General features: G+C 37.5%; 1 long non-coding RNA gene across 1 annotated transcript in view; it reads right to left on the bottom strand.

Moving 5' to 3' along the window:
* The window catches only part of LOC113458732 (uncharacterized), a 40,678-nt gene that overhangs the window by 24,764 nt on the left and 787 nt on the right, over window positions 1–15,127 (bottom strand). The gene's annotated exons all lie outside the window — the stretch shown is intronic.

The following is a 15,127-nucleotide window of genomic DNA, read 5'->3' as shown; positions in this document are numbered from 1 at the left end:
AAGTCTATACAATTTTTGAAACAATGGGGATTATTACTCCAAGGATGATGAAAACAGGGGATTATTACTCCAAGGATGATGAAAACACTGCAGAACTAGCAAAGTTGCTCATCCAGCACTCGCTCATCAAGAGTATTTTCCTTCATTATCCTAGTTCTATTTTGCCCATTACATTCTTTTCATCAATATCATTTCTCTGCTTACAGTAAATGCCAATAGTCACCATGCTAACAATCTTTGAGATCAAGAAGGAGATATATCCAAACTACTATTGCTTCTTGTTTTGAGAAAAATATTTAACACATATTTTTTTAAGTCAGATATTTCTATATAGGAAGTTCTTCAAAAACATTTTCTAACATTTCTTGTTTGCATACTAGCCTTGACAACTGCGATCTCAAAGAAATCATCAGTGTTTGGGCACAGTTAGAAGCCCTTGGGAGTTCTGAAAAACCATGTTTTCCTGAAGACAAACACCTTTGTGGAGCGTGGAGGAGGGGGTAGAGGAGAAGATGAGTGACGAATTCTCCCCACAAAAAACTATTTGGTAAACATGCTTAGAATTAGAGTCAATTCTTAGGCAACAACCCTGTCCTCACCAGCTTTCCACAAGCCATAACAGGTTGTCAAAATTATATCTATCTACTCGTTCAGTGTCTTTGGTGTAAGCGACAAAGCAATACTCTTTAGTTTGTTCCTTTGCTTTCTGTGATTTCCTAGAACTCTTATTCAAGGACTGAACAGGCCTAGGACTATTTAACTTCCAAAAGTCAGAAAAGAAAAAAAGGACTTCGTTGGGCCATCTGGCCTCTGTAACACTGCAAATCACTGGTGGGGACCAAAATGAGTTTTCTATGTCACTGATAGCTGCTTTAAGCAAAGATCATCCTCCCTCCTCATGAAAGGATCATTTGTGTTCCCTTAACAAAACTACCAATTTCAGTCAAACAAAATTAAATTACAACACTGAACAGAACCTACCGAGATTCAGAACCTGAATAAAGTAATCAAAATAATTCTTATTACTTAATTATAGTAGCTAATGTGGGGGAAGGGAATGGGACCTACTGCTTTGTTCTCTCAGATAAACACACAAGTCAGCAGCCTGCAGTGCTGCATCCACCTGTAGGCATAACAATGCTGAAATCTATTGTGCACAGCAGACCAGCTTCAACAAGGCACCAGGGAGCGCTCACCTTGGAATATCCTACATCCCACAACTGAAGGTGATTTCCTATTACAAGCACTTTACACCTTTTTTACCAATTCCTATATGGAAGGAATATGTATGCCCAATTTCACAAGGTCCAAAGTCCATGGGCTGCAAAGAAAGAAGCTTTTTCCTCCCTCAACCTTGGGATAACAGCACTTTCCTTCCACTAAAAATATCCACCCAACAATCTGGTTTCGTGTTCCTTTCTGTCTGTGAGTCATTTCTATGGTGGGCTGAACATTTCTGGGAAAATAAATAAATAATAAACTTATATCACACAATTCATTCTCTTCCGTATCTTCAGTGACTGAGGACAGTCTTGTAAAGACAGGTGCCTTGCTTACTAAACAGAGCTCCTGGGGTTTTGCTTAATCATTTCTATCCCCTTCCTTTTGTGGGAAAATGACAATGGAAATAGAAATAGCAAAGCATGACAAATGGAAAGCTAGGGAGAAGGGTGCATAAATAATATGCAAAACTCTGCATTCCTGTGAGACCGGGACTGAGTCCAGCTGAACATGGGGACAGTCAGGGTACTGGTTTAGGATGCAAAGTGAGCATCAGCTCCAGCAAAAATAGCTACCAAACTAATAATAGGAAAAGGAGTATCTTTATCTATCTCTCTACCTTGTTCCTTCCCAGGATGGTTCACTCTTCCCTCCACACCACATCCACCCAGCCCCCTCAGGGCTCATGCAGCCCATGTCTGAAGAGAAGGCATTTCCCCAGGGTCTCTCCATGTGACTCTGGCCCTGAGGAGGCTCCAGATGCTCCTATCTGAAAGGAGTGGTCCCATTCTACCCCAGCCACCAAAATATCTCACTACAGGTCAGAAAATAGCATTTCATATATCATACACATACAGCATAACTTCCCCTCTTATGCTGCAGGACTGTCAAATAAAGTCAATGGAATTGCAGTGATGTAAAATATGCATAAGTAAGGTAACACCCTTTTCTGCCCTCTGTAGCCTGATCATATGAGAAGCTGAACATTTTCCACTAAGTGCTTAATGCCCTCTGCTCACATCTATTTGGTTTCAGTGAGAATTCAGCTAGCAGAGTTAATCTCTTACAACCTACTATTCTGATACAATATGTTGCTCACATTCAGGAAATCTGAACTGAGTTTAGAAATTCCCAGGTCCCTCTGACAGTCAATAACTTCCTATTTTAGTGCAGTGAGCACATTAGCCCCGAACAGCTTGAGACTGCATTCTCCATTGATCAGATAAACAATTTGTGAGATATTTTATTACAAAACAACGCACCAATTTAGCCATCTTTTCATCAATGATGTGCTTAAATTGGATGTGAAATGCCAAGAAAGTTGCCTCCCCAGGGTGCCATCAGTGAGAAATGTAAAGCAGAGGCTTTCAGTTAATACAGTTCATGTAGCAGAGTTTTATCTTTCAGTCAAATCAAATTTAAGTCAGCTGGTAATACATGTTTGACCTCCCATTATCTAAAGCCATAAATTGCATTGTAGTGATTTGTTAATCTCGCCTTAAATCATCCAGCAACCTTTATATCAGGTTTTTTTATGAATCATAGGGGTTTTAATTTTCATTTACTTATGAGTCCATAAAGTACAGTGGATTACATCTCTGGTTTTTTGTACCTACCCCAGTCATTCAAGAACTCTTGCTTCTGTCAAATATAAAATGCATTATTGTTTCTAAATTCATTTAGGTGTAGAATACCCCACTCTGGCTATAAGTGCTTCATTCCAGAGATAGTATGGCTAGTCTCAACAGCCCACTTTCAGATTGCATCTCTGAATAACAAAAGAAATGGAAAATGAATCATACAGTATTTGTGATCTTTTCTCAAAAATATCTAAGCCTGTGCTAGCATATTTACTAATACAAATTTAATTAACAGAATGGATGTCCTCTTTTTTGTCACAGCCACTTCTATCACAGTTTCATTGTGGAATTTCAGGAATGACACAAACCATGGTGGTTCAATACATGACATAAACAAACAGGCAACATTTTCCATTTCCCTCACCACTGCTTTTGAAACAAGAAAGATATGGAAAACTTTGGAATACACAGTATACACAGAACTATGGAAAGTGAAGTATCTTCACAGTATTTCCAGAAGAAAAAGTTCAGAAGCAAAAAGTTATGAGATTATGAGAAATGTAATTTTTAATGTAAATATTCAGTCTCAATTATTTGCTATAATCAGACTTCCTAAGAATTATTTTGCTTCAACATCCATGTTACACTGAGTTTTGCCAGCTTTTAGAACATTGCAGCCTGCAATCAACATAAGAGTTCCCAGGAGAGGATGCAGAAAAGGCACAGTCCTGTGTGTTGGGCATTGTAAACAGCCCTATGGAGGGATGCATCATAATCAATGTCATGGGGGTAGGAGCAGAGACTCACCAAACCCATTTAAAGCTGTAGCTACTAAGTCTGCATTAGATGGCTCCACCTTCAATCCTGGCTGATCTAAATAGGGATCAGACTACTTAAGTATAAGATGGCAATTAACAATGACTTGACAGCTTTAGTCTCTCTGCTTGCAAAATGGGAAAAAAAAAAAACAAAAACAAAAACAAAACCAGCTTTTTTATCCTGGCAAAGCAGTTTTTCTACCCTTGAAAGATGCCTCAGATAGACTTTTCTCTTGGGCGGAGTACCTCTTTGCCACACTAAGTTTTAAAGGGATCTCTCTCATTGACAAAAGCACAGATGGTAAAGCACATATAGGCACAGCATTCCAACTTCTTGATATTACAGTACAGAGCACTTAAGCTAATTTTTATTAAGTCAAGCTTTATCCTTTGGTCTTGCAGGATGTCTCAGAAGGTTTAAAATCAATTTTTCCTACATCACCACTATTCTTTACTTCAGCTGTCATCTCTGTTACTGTCTATGAGGACTCCTCTTGCAAAGGAGTCCATGACACCAATAGCAAAAGAAAACATTGACACTACAAGAGACCTGTAATCACGCCTAAGCTTGCATTCACACTTCAGGGATATTGAAATATCTAACCTAGATCATCCTCCCTTTCCCTTCTGCCACTGCATATGAAAACCTTTAGGATGGGATGCTAGACATAAGCCCTATTGCTGGAGCTACCTCTAAAAGCAGAGCTGTCAGTCAAACAGATAGAAACTCAGGCAATTAATTGTGCTATTAGAGATCAAAAAGCAATGAAGAATAACTTTAGTTATTCTAAAGAGTTAAATTCCATAGAGTCATATTTCAAAGGGCTATTCCCACATAGTAACAATTCACATTTACAACCCTTTCTCTTTTTCCTTTAACCTTGGTTCTCAATGTTTAGCACAAAAGTTAAACAAAAAATAAAATCAAGCTAGGAAAATAAGTTCTGGCTTTCCTTTGCTTTTTGATACAGCTCTAAAGAGTTCTCTGTTCATTGCAGCTCTCTGTGTCACCAAGACTACTCAAGAACTAGCAATAAAAGCAGCAATACATAAATACAACAGAGGTAATACAATAAAGGCAGGTATAGAGGTGTTATGTGTCTTACAGCTCCTTCATAGCTTACTAATATTTTTGCTATAACATAGGTGCAACATTAATAAGCATCTAATTTGAAATTTTATGTTAAGAACACAGATGAGTAATTAGCAAAAAAGCAGTTGTTAGATGTAACATTTCAATACATTTGGGAGGGTGGGGGTGATACACAGGAGTTGTGCTTAATACTCATAGCAGCTGAACATTTGCTGAGTGTCTGAGTGTTAGTGGGGCTAACATCAAACACTAAACAAGAAATCATTGCTGGGACTCCAAAATCATCACGAGAATGTTAAAAAACCCAGCCAAAAAAACAAAACAAAACAAACCATACCATTGACCATAAAGGTAGAGAAAATCAGAAAATACTTTTGTCTTTTAATTTGGCTTTTTGGTTTAGTGCACTAGAATTGTTCTAAACTTCTTAACAGCACTAGGAATATTGAAAACTTCTCTAATTTCTGAATGAAAACTAAGATGATAGCAAAATCACTCACTTCTGATAATTAAGGATTTAAATACATTTATTGCTAAACTGGAACTAAATAATATTATCGTGGTATTATCAACTAATGAACAACCATGACTCAGTACAAGCTACATAGCTAACTCAGATCAGGTAAATATTGAAGGCTCAAAGGCAGCTCCTGGGTCCTGCTTTATTCCCTGAGCATTTTTTAGACATCAGGCCCACTCAGTGTAGACACAAACCCTATTTGAGAGAAAAGGGACACACCACCAACATGCACCTGTGGATCCTAATGCTACAGTTCTACCCATTTTACAGCTTCTCTACTAAAGCACTTGAAAGGTATGGTTCTGGGGAGAAGCCCAGAACATCAGTAATTACTTAAAATTAAAATCACTTTTGCAACAAATATACTGCTGTTTTAATTTTGAAAAAGTTGAACTCAGATAAAACTCATCTAAAACATGAACCTTTTACCTAGCACCACTCTTTCACTATGTGGTAAATTATCTCAGCTTCCAGATGTATTTAAAAACTTGAGAATCATTGCAACAAAATGCATACAGAGCCAAACTAAACGTAAAGCCATAAACATGACCTTATCTTTCCAATGGGACAGAAAATCACTATCTAGAAGACACTGAAAGTATTTCATAGAAACATAGGATCATTTCATTTGGAATAAAATCTTTAAGGTCATTGAGTCCAATTTACAAAGAAAAATAGAGTTCTTCACCTTCAGACTGACAATACTAATTAAATCTTTGTCTTTTTATTTGAAAATATTATTGTATTTGTGCATATGGGAAAAAATCACTAGGAACAAAGTGATCTAGTAAAATATCATGTAGTATAAGTTTCAAATGTGACAGAAGCAATGTGGCAGATTTATTATAGGTCAGTAGTCAAAACTGATTTTTTAAAAAACACCAGAAGTGTTATAAAACTATTATACTTCCTATGATCTCAAAATTCAGAAGAGTCTGTTTGTGAAAACCTTGCAGTTTTGCTATAATTTGTTTTGGGTTTTTTTTCTCATTATTAACTTTAGCATTTATTACATCCAAAAACGATCCTGTTTTTATCTCCATATTCTTTTCTTACTGCATGCTTGCAAATTTCATAAGACTCTCTTTCAACTAAACTATTTCAATTTTCTATTCATACACTCAAGACTTCAATCACTATGGCTATTTGAAAAATTATATCACCAGCAAGAGCAGACAAGAATTTATCTTTTGTAAGCTATAACAGAGGAATATATTTATTTTCTTTCCTGTAGGAGAGAAAGGTTGTGACAATACAAGGTAAATGACACCCACAGATTTCACCTGCAAAGGCAAAACCTGGATTTGTTTTCAGAAAAGCACGAAAATTGTCACACATTTTTACATTTTTACAGCTGCCATTTATATTCACCAATTCAGCCCTGTGTTTAGATTTATTTTCTTAGTTTCAAATTAAACTAAAAATATCACATCTACTTGTGAAAAAACTAAAATATGGGTATTTGAGACTGCAAAGACAGAGTATTCACATGATCTTAACTCATACACATGGACATGCAGAATCAGACAAAGCAGCATCTTTCCAAATAACCAATTTTTTTTTTCAGGTAACTGTATCAATATGGGTAATTCTCATCAGCAAGGGTTTTTCATGTATTAAATGGAAGCATGATTCAATGAGAGCAATAGAGTCTGTCCTGGCACTGCTTGATAGAGAGGAGCTCAACCATAATGTGGGATGCTTAAAAAGGTACCTGTTTTTACCTCGGAACTGATCTGTACTAAACAAGACAAAAACAACACAAAACAAACAAAAAACAACCAGAAAAAAAAGTCCTTTAATTTGAATTCTCCACTGAGAGGAAAACTATTCTGCCTTAAGTTTATGCTGACTAGAAATCCAGATAGCTTCTTGAGCAACACAAAATTCAGGAATGTTCTTTTAAAATTTGGTCTTTATTAAAAATCAATGTTGCACAGTTGTGTTAAACAAAACACATGCCATTTTACTTCATACCACTATGCCAGACATAAACATTATTCACTTTTGAAATCCATAATTTTAAGAACACTGTGAGTGCATATGGGTAGCCAGGGAGTTGTCAATGAAGTTGGAGAACAAAAATTCATAGAATAAGTAGATCCACCATTGTCTACCTCCTAATATGACTGGGCCTCAAACTCTTGCATCACCAAAACAGCTCAGAAATTGTATTACACATGACCAAATCCACTGGGAAAATAATTTAAACAGAAAAATCAAATTATACCTGGGAACTGTGTAAAAGCATTTCAGTCTGAAAATCTTCTACCTGAAGCAATTAAGAAAAATGCCTTCACCAATTAAAACTACCCTAACAGGTATGAAAGCAGCTATGAAAGAATTGCTTGCTGATTAAAGAATCAAGAAGCTGATAAATACAAATCAGAGTGTAGGAAATGTACAAAATTGATAAGGGAAGGGAAGCAAAGCTACTCAATCTATCATTATGCCAGAGCAAAGGAAAATATTTCTTCACTGACAGAGTGACTGGGCACTGAAATCGTGTAGGTGGTGGGGTCACCATCCCTGGAAATGCTTTAAAAAAGACTGGATGTGGCACTCAGTGCCATGGTTTAGCTGACGAAGAGGTGTTAGGTCATAGGTTGGACTTGACGATCTCAAAGGTCTTTTTCAAACTATTTCATTCTGTGATTCTGTACTTTAAAGGCCTATTTCTCCATGAAAGCATACTTAAGGAAGGAAAGGCCAATCAGAACTTACTTTTTCAGTCCTAAGTGAAGGAAGCCCAGGCTTCTGACATCATTAAGAGACATACTGCACTAGAGCAGCTGCTCTGTTGATGCCAGTAATTCTGCTCCCCCCTGGATTCTTGCTCCTTCTATTGCCAGCTACGCTATCCTGCTGTTAATCTTGCCAAGACCCTGCAGGAAAGAAGGAAGGCTAAAAGAAGGGGCAATAGTGCAAGGGCATGGTTTCCAAACTGTTCTCAGACTTTTAACTTGCGTCATTTCCTCTGATGGATGGCTGACATCCAAATTACTCTGCCTAGTAACTTCTAGAACTTCCCTCCTCCATCATTTCCCCAGCTGCATCATCACACTTAACGCACTTCCCCTCACTGAGTTAACACATTACTGTGCCTTTCTTATTAGACTTCACTTCATTACCCTGATCTAGCTACCAGATGTACAAATTTACTCCAGTCAAGTTTCCCCCTCAGTCTCCCAACCCCTTCAGTCCCAAACAGGGAAAAACACACCCATACATACACACCCACACCTCCTCTCTGTCAAACTGCATTGCTGGTCTGTTCCAATAGGAAAAACACCTTTGAAAATCCTGCTTTGCAGCCAACCTTCAAGCACTCTTCTCTCGCAATGCCTACAGATAATGGCAGTCCCCAGAGACAAGGCCAGCAGTGCTCTGGGATTTCTGCGATGGTTAGGAGAGAAAGAAAGAAACATACAGGCAGAAGGCATTGCATAAGACTACTCTCTTCCAAGAAAAAAGTGGCTCCAATACACTGTAGCCACATTAGGCACAGGTTTAACAAACTTCATTAACTCATTTTCCCCCAGCACCCTGTGTGAACAGGGCCCCTGTTTGCATTACCACACTTGCACTTGCCAATATGACCACAGCACCTTATCTGTTGCAGCCTTCAGCTGCATGTGGTCTGAAACACTGACTGTGAATTTTGGCTTTTCTGACATGTCCATGCAGTGTCTGGGGTAAGGTACCTCTGAACTTTTAATGTGGTTCTTAAATGCTTCCTTGATATAAGTGGCTAGGAGAAACAGCAGTAATAACACTACAGATTTAGGGAGCAACAACCATCTCACCACTATAGTTGGTTTAAATCCTACAAGAATCATGGGCTGTATGACTGTACCAGCACACACCATTTTGCAGACAAATTAAGTTTTGCTCACTGAATGTCTACTCTCCCTTTAGCCACTGAGGTACTGGACAAGAACAGTTTAAATATAAATTTAAATTTTGTTCATTGGTTCTAGCTCATCTGTATTTCCAGTGCAATAGAACATAAATCTGATCACACAGCTTGGATAATATCATTGTTCACTTTATAGCCATGGCTCACCGTCACACTGGACAAGATCACACAGGGGATAAGGTCATGGAAACTCTCTGCGTGTCTTCTACCCTGTGATGTTATCAGGTCCTCAACCCTAAAGCAATAGAAATACACTGATAAAAGAGGGGAAAGGGAACTGTGATAATAAATCAACTCAACTGCAGAGAAAGTGCCAGGGAAAACAATATTGATTTTTTTTTTACAAGTCAGCGCACAGATTTGTCAGACAAAAGAATAGAGATGTCAAAACCCACAGAATCAAACAAACTAATATTAAGAGAAAAACATCCACACTACCTACAAATGCTAGAGTGTGTGCATAGCGATGTTTATCAGGAAGATGAATGTATTTTATCATACTCAGAAAATTTAAAGTAAATATTTATATGATCTGTATTTAGAGGCTACTGTTTGCCCCACACTGATTTCACATTAAGGCATCTAAGTAGAGTCAAGCAGAAAGGGAGTCCACTGCAAAAGGAAAGTGCTCTGGCCCAGTGAACAAAAGATGCTTCACTCCTCACCTAGGGGAGGTGACTCAGTGGTCACCACCTCCCCAGGTGACAGCAAATTATCTTGCTTCTCTTCAGTGACTTAGAGGAGCTTGCTTTCTGAAGTGGCCATGTTATGCTCCTGAAAAATAGAGGATTGGTCAGGGGAGGTCAAGCAGACAAGACTATATTGGAGAGAGAAGACATTTAAGTTCTATTCCACTAATGAAATGAAGTATTAAAATTATATAACCTATTAAAATAAATATAATAGACAAAATCATGTACTTTGATTCTCTCACTGAGGATCATAAGCAAGTAGTAGTTACATGAAATTCTGAGTATAAAAATAGGAATAACTAGCACTTCAGAGCAATGATTTATCTGCTATCTAACACTTTAACAAATTCAGAGAAAATAAGGTCAGAGGGACTCTTACTTCAAATATTGTGTCCTGTGGAACAGAAGCCCTTAAATGCAGTTCCCCTTATTTGTATTCCCAAAGCCTGTTTGGCAAAATCATTTTAGAAAGGCATTTAACATTGATTTGAAGAATTTATAAGGTGTAGAAATCATCAAATCCACTGGTAAACTGTGCTAGTATACATCCATGCCCTCACTGTTACAAATTACCACTAATTTTGTGTTCAAATTTGGGTACCTTTAACTTCCCACCAATAACCTTTTCTTTCTTAAATTACAGAGGCAAGAATATTCTCACCATAAAGGCATTTGGGCATTATAATCACAGCACTTTAAAATCTTCTTTTTCTAAAAAGGGAGAGATTGAATTCCTTAAAACTCTCATTATAACTTGTACTTCTCAGCACAAGAGTTACTTTTGTGGCTCCTTTTATCAATACTTTTAACCCTTTGCAATTCTGGAGCTGCAAGGGGTTGTTACTCACATGGATGTGGTTTGCACCTGTGACCATCTGGAGATGAACTGATGTAATTTCCCCAATTCACAAGACTTCATCACCTTTCATGCGACTGCCAGTACCAGGCATACCCATGGCTACATGCCATGGAATGTGTGCCAGGTACAAACTAACACTGAACCACAAATCTGTGATTCAGTATTAGTTTGCACTGTAAAAACATTACGCTTTAGCAAATGTTGATATTCTTTAAATTGGACATGCTGCTTTCATTTGCTTGGCCTTATTTTTATTATCATGCTTTTATTTCCATTGAATGAGAAGCAGTGCCAAAAAAGAAGAAAATAAACTGTGTTTCATCTTTGAAGGATGGTCACAAGAGTCTTGTTTAGGAAAAAAATGATAGTAGAAGTAGCAGACCAGTTCTAGGCATCACTGGAAAGATAAGCAGCAGCCTTGATTTTCAATACCTACACTTCACCAGCTGCCAGCATGCTAAAAGAATTATGAACTTTCAAATACTCCTGAATTTTATATGTACATTCTTTTCTGTGATAGGTTTTTTGTTTTCTTTTCCCATCTTTTCAGTCTCTGAAAGCGTTATTCAAGAATAATAAATGCAATGCAAAGAAATATGTATAATTTTATACCAAATTATTTGACACTACATCTCTGAATAGTCAGAAAATCTATTAAAATAGAGGCTGTAATTAAACTCTTTTTCTTACAGTAGCTTCCGCTTTGCAAACTTCCCAAGTTTAAAACACATCCATGCCATGAGCCACACCAGCAGAACACTTGTGCCTGAGGTTCCCTTCTCATGGGACACTTCCAATTACTAAAGAAAAGCGAAGTGCATCATAGCCAAAGTTTTCATAGCTTTCAGCATAGTGAAGCAGCTGCTTGAGCTGTGAATCCTTCTCATAGCATGGGCAAACCCCAGTTCCACCACTGAATTAGAGCCCCTTCATGATGGGGACACATTTGAAATATGGTCTGATTAAAATGCCAGTATTTGAGAAGGCTTACAGCTAATTTTGTTTGCTTGGCACAGAACCACAGAATGGAAACTGCCTTTCCACGATGTCTTCATGAAAAAGCAGTTCAGTGGTAAACAATATCTCAGAAGCAGAATCTGTATCTTTCCTGTTTGTTTTAAATTTTAAAAGCCAAGTAATATTGTGTTGAAGTGAGGGCTGCCTATTAAGGCAGCCAACCTTCAGCAACTTAAATGCTCTGATAGTCCAAAAAGCCTTAGGAAAAAGGGGGATAGCACTAAATGCACTATGCACAGGAGAAATACAAACCACGGGATTAAGTGAGCAAGACTTTTGAATAAACACCTACATATGATAAATTACACGAGCAAGAAATAACAAGTCTTGCTGAAAATACACTTTTTCCAATATACACTGTTTTTTTCTTGTTCATCAGGCCTCCCAAACATGCAAAAGTTGTTTATTTGGATATTTTTGTATGGGCTGTTTACTACCTGGACTTCTGAAGTCAAGCCCACGGCTTAAGCCTATGGAATCATGGAAAAATTCCACCAAGAGCTCTAACTCTGGATTCCTTGTACTTATCTTTGCATTTTTATGAAAACATCTAGACCTCAAAAAACATTCCATGTAACCATACTTCTTAGACATAAACAAAATCCTATCTACTATTTTAGCAAGAAATTGTCCTTCCTATTATTTTCCTTAGAAATCTCTTTCCTACTCTGACCTCTAATGATTAAAGCAAATGCTTTCCTTCCTTCCACTTTCCTGCAAAAATAAAGAGAATTCTTTCTGAACAAAAACCAAATAAATTCAAAAAGTCCCTAATCATTCTTAAAGAGCTTTCAAAAACCACAATTATGAAGGTGCAATTCAAGGTTTCTATATGACAACTTCATCTTACTTATCTGACTAGAAACAATTTAAAATTACATCTATGTTCAAAATTCTTGGGGGAAAAAACCACACTCCACTGATTTCATAATTTAATGCTTTATTTTTCCATTTCAAGTGTGTGATTTAGAACATGGCAGCTATACAGAATATTTCACGGGAGACTACATCTTTACTCTCTTCCTGAATGTCCTGGTTTTGGCTGGGATAATGTTAGTAAAACTGAGTGCCTGTTCCAACTCATCCAGTACTTCCCTCCTTCAGAGTCTCCTGCCTGGCTCACTTTTCCCTATCTGCTGACATAACATCAGTATTGAATGGCAGCAACCAAAACATTCATGACAAACTTATCTTGCTCAGCCTGTGCAGCCATTTGTCTGTTTTAGAGACAAGTTCCTCTTATGAAAATCTAACATGAGCACAACATGCCTGCTGGCATTTTTCCTTTGCACCAGCACATCATAGGAGCATAACAAGGCTCATCCATCATCTGCACTAACCATGGACTGAGGTGAAAGGTCAGGAGTCAGGGATTGGAGAAAGTCAACTGCAAGGGGACAGAAGGCATGCTGATAGGTAAAAGACTGTATCACTGTCATCTATGGCAGCAGTGATTGACAAAGACAATATTGTTTAGTAATACATGACAATTATCCATTTATTTCACATTTTCCTTTTGCTCTTCACAGCTGGGGAGATGCAATATCTTCTGTTGAAAGTTCATGAGAGACTTTTATGATTTCTGCCATGTCTGTAGTGCACAGCATCTGCTCAGCTTTTAGAGGTGACCCCTCAGTGAGAAGCTCATAATTTTAGGTTCCAGGTTCAGTCATTTTGCCCTACACAGATAAGATTTCTTATTCCTCTAGAGAGTTCAAGAAAGTAATGTGAAAGAAAATGGTCTTGCCACTGTCAGATGTTCCTGATAGCTTTGTTCTGGAGATTTTTCTCTGCAGGGATGTTCTTTTTAAAAACCCATCATTATGCTAAGACGTCCTTAAATACCACAAGCTTTACAAAATAAGCCTCTCTCTCTCTCTGAGCAGGGCTTCTCTTTCACTCCCAACTATCCATTCTAGAATCTCAGCAACAGTTTTCCAATTTCTAAGACAATTATTTTCCGTTATTCTAAATCTCTTAATCATTAGATGTGACAGCCTAACCAGTAAAAAAATCATGCTGCAGTTTTTTTAATTTCATTTTTTCACAAAATTAAGAAGCAAAGTAACAGTATATTTGGGATTATTTTAAGAAGAGAGAGATGTTCAGCAATCTACTAAACAATTGCATGTCCTTCTCACTCAAAAAGATTCTATGTTGTAAAAGTAGTAAACAGTAATATAAAGAAAGTTTCCTAAATTAATTGACCTTCCTTTCAATGCTTCACAGTCCAATGAGCAAAGGATAAGACCACTGATCTCACAGGGGTATTTTAGGAAAACATCCCTACAAAACATATGCAGAAATATGGTAGCCTGGATCTAAAGGAAATAGTCTCCATGTCTTAAATTTCTGATAAAGATAAAAATAGAACCAGAATCTGTGACTGTCTTTTGAAAAGCCCAGGTTGAAATGTAAATGTCTTCAAAATTTAAATGTCCTTCAAGAAATAATCAGGGTTTAATCCCTGAAGGGATCTCTTAACCAGTCAGCCTGACTTATTTTAACATTCATTATGTACCTTTCAACTATTCTATGCTAGACTGAAAAACTTTATCTTGGCTAAAGAGCTGTTTGCCCAACAATTGCAGAGACTTTTGCCCTAGGATTTGCCAAGATGTGTGAGGTGAAGAAGCCCCTGTCCAACCCATAGGACATATCAGTGCTTTCCCCTTCTCGCTGCATAGTAGCAGCTCCAAGAGAGCCTCACTCATTGTGCTTTCCAGCCAGAATGAAGAGCTCTTCCACAGCTGGCATCTTTTTTCACCTCAGAAATACTTACATGCAGCAATCAAGTTACTGCAACCCTTTGTTTTTCCTTCTCTCACCCTAACAGCTGGAGGTTTCTAAGTCTGCCTTTCAAAAGCCTTTACATCATCTTTGCAGTTCATTTACGCACATTTAAAATATGATCACAGCCAGACTGTGGGGAACAAAACCATATTTAGCTTCTCAATATCTGTCTCAGTGACTTGGTTTAAAGAGGTAAAAATCACCTACTTATTGATCCTCTGTGCTCATGCCTAAGGATCACATTAGCCATTTTGTCAGCACAGCACTGAACTCAGTAGTTGAAAATAATGCTGCAAAAATGCTGTTAATGTTCCAGTATGACACAGTTTATAGCCAGAAATTATGTCACCTATTATATGAATGTCAAAAATATCACTTTCCTTTTTCAGTATTCCAGCCCAGAATTAATTGGAGGTCCAGAACCAAGGAGGTGAAAGTATACACAGTACAGAGTGCTAGTCTTTCTTTCAGTCACAGCCTTTCAATGTTTTACATGCATGTCTTCCTTTCCACAAAAAGGTAAATATTTATTCTTTCATAATTTTCCATCCTGTTTTATTCTGTTTCAAGTAGGATTTATTCTAGCAGAACTACCATACAGTCTTGGAAATGGTC

The sequence above is a fragment of the Zonotrichia albicollis genome, chromosome 1 (genome assembly GCF_047830755.1).
Source record: "Zonotrichia albicollis isolate bZonAlb1 chromosome 1, bZonAlb1.hap1, whole genome shotgun sequence".
NCBI classification, from domain to species: Eukaryota; Metazoa; Chordata; class Aves; order Passeriformes; family Passerellidae; genus Zonotrichia; species Zonotrichia albicollis.
This window is presented reverse-complemented; position numbering and strand designations above follow the sequence as displayed.